Raw genomic sequence first — 2,826 nt, 5'->3', positions numbered from 1 at the left:
CCACACATTTAATACATTGCGACACATAATCACAGAAAAATCTCATAATGTTTTAAGTAAATTTCTAATTTTGTGTTGGGCCATATTCACAGTCATTCTGGTCTGCATGTGGCCCACAGGCTGCAGGTTGGACACCCATGTTTGAAAATTGGCCTTACAAATCAGGCCTTTAGTTTTAGAATCTGCTTACCACTACAAAGAGGCAACCAGTATCTCTATATGAGCTAAAAGGGTAATCAGTTGACTCTGTTAACAACCAGGAAGTCCACAAATACAAGAGCTGAGATAGGGCAGCCTTCATATACCACTCATTTTGGTAAAACCTAACCACAAGTGACCTTGGTCAATGGCTCACTGGAAATGAAAACATTGAACTACTGGCTGTTTGGGTAGCAAATTTTGGGGTTGGAAGAGCAAATGTAGCTCTCAATTATTTGGCTCACCATAAAAAAAGTCCTAAGAATCATTTTATTCTTTACATAACAACTATTACAAACTTTATTGAAGGTTAAACCAGAAAAGGTAAATTTATGTTTTAATTGTGTATTTATGATTTCAGTTATACTATATAAGTGTTGTGAATCACTAGAACATGTGACGAAATTAATCATCTAAAGTCTCCATCTTTGGTGACTTTTCAGATAGTAAAATGACAACTTTTTTGGCTTTTGGTTTTATTTTTCCTGATGGCAGAAGGGAAATTACATGGTATCTTCATGCTATCCTTTAGACATTTGTGCCTATAAAAACTTACTTTGGTGGCCATATTTTTATAAGAATTATATTAACTTAAAAATAGTGGAAGAAATGCTATTTTCTTCTCAGAATTATTGGGTCTTACTATAGTGCTTTTCTCACCATGATAGTGTCAGGGAAAAAGATTGCTGCTGAGGATGCACTATTATTATTCATAGAAATAGTTAAAGACACAAAAATAGACATGTTGATACTTAGCTTCAATGCACAAATCAAAGCATTTAAAAATTGCTTAAGTGGACTGATTTTAAATTTTCTGAGCACAAAAGACTTCAAACTCAATAACAAACAAGAAATGTGCTAGAACCTAATAGAATGCTGTGTTTGAACATGATTTTACTTGGAATTTAGCTTGGTTACATTAAACAAACATTTGTGAGGTGATTTTTAATGTGGTGGCCGGTGTTTAGAAATTAGAGAATATCAGGGAGACACAGCATTGACTCTCAAGGAGATCAAAGAGCAGTTGGAGGGGCTGTCATGTAAACAAGAAAGCCAACATGCTAAAAACCTACCAAACCCCAAAACACTAGATTTGTATTTTATAAAGTATACGTATTTTTGCCTAAGTTTTTGCAACCTTGAAAAACAAAAAAACAACAACAGACAACAGGTTGTCTGACATTGTCATGTAATAATTATTACAACTTGAAAGTATTTTTAAATGCTATAATAACCAGTCAATTCAGGAAAAGCATCCAGTTATACTGTATGATTAAAAAGTTACTGAAATTGGTTGTTTTGTAAAATTCAAAGAAAACAATGTATAACATAGGGAATATAGTCAGTCATATTATAATAACTATGCATGGTGTCAGATGGATCCTAGACTTATTGGGGTGATTACTTCATGAATTATATGAATGTCTAATGACTATGTTGTACACCTGAAACTAATATAACATTGTAATTCAAAAATAAAAAATTATAAAAACAATGAATTGATTTGTTTTAATAAAATGTTTGTTAGAGTATCTGCAAATTTCTCTTTTGATTTTGTATTGGCTGTTTGAGAAAATGAGTAGAGTGAACCTCAGGATCCTGAAAATACTGCCATTGTGGCAGACAAGACAGCAAAACAGACACACCATCTTGTGTAGGTAAAGGAAGAATGAGTGGCTTGTGAGTGTGAGAAGCACAATCTATTTGAAATTACCTGGACAGGAGCCGTCATAGCTCCCCTTTGCTTCTACATTATTTTCATTTAGGGGACATGAGACTATAGTGTCTTTTTCTGTTGTTTTCTTCAGATGGGGTTATTACATTCAAAATATTTTTCCAAATCTACTAAGACTTTTATGTAATTCATACAGTAATTAACATCATCTTAGTCTGCTAAGTGAGAGAATAAAGAAACCGTTTTAAAGGGGAACCAGAGACATAAAAGGAAAAATAGTTTTCATAAGAAAGCTAAGGATCATCTAAAAAATAAAGGCCTGCACATTGTGTCAGGTTCTCTGATTTCTAAGACCTTTCCCTCTGATCTGTACGGAAGCCATCTCAGACAGACAATTCAAAAAGGAAGTAAAGTCGTCTGAAATAAATCAGTTCTCTTGAAAAATGAGATACGGAAAACCAAATCAACAGACACTCTCAGATCTCACTTTAGATATTACTTTTATCTTCTATCCCAGCATCTTTCATTGAAGTGGACAGGGAAAACCACCCCTTGAAAGTTTCAGGGTTTCTCTTCTAATTCTTTCTGATCTGTCCTTGACTGTAAAAACTAATAAGCAAAATAAACAAAAGTTGTGTTCCCCAAAAGATATCAAGAACCAGAACAATCAACAACCTGTCAGTCTTACCCTAGAAATTAGAGAACTGTCCTTAACAATTGAGAATTTAACAGGAAATTCTTAGCCTATAATGGTATATTTTCCCCCATGGTAAATCGCCAGCAACACCTAGGCTTAATGTGAAATTATCTACTTACCACAAGAAAGTATTATTGGTACAAGACCCAAGAAGTTTTGAGAGGTAGTATCTCTATTGCATTTCACATTGAAGAAGGTATCAGTTTCAACACCTATTTCAGAAAGTCTTTTGGTGGCTTATTGTGTAGGTGTGCCA

The sequence above is a fragment of the Pteronotus mesoamericanus genome, unplaced genomic scaffold (assembly GCF_021234165.1).
Source record: "Pteronotus mesoamericanus isolate MK-2021 breed Mesoamerican mustached bat unplaced genomic scaffold, CSHL_Meso_final contig_46, whole genome shotgun sequence".
NCBI lineage: Eukaryota > Metazoa > Chordata > Mammalia > Chiroptera > Mormoopidae > Pteronotus > Pteronotus mesoamericanus.
Note: the sequence above shows the minus strand (reverse complement) of the source record.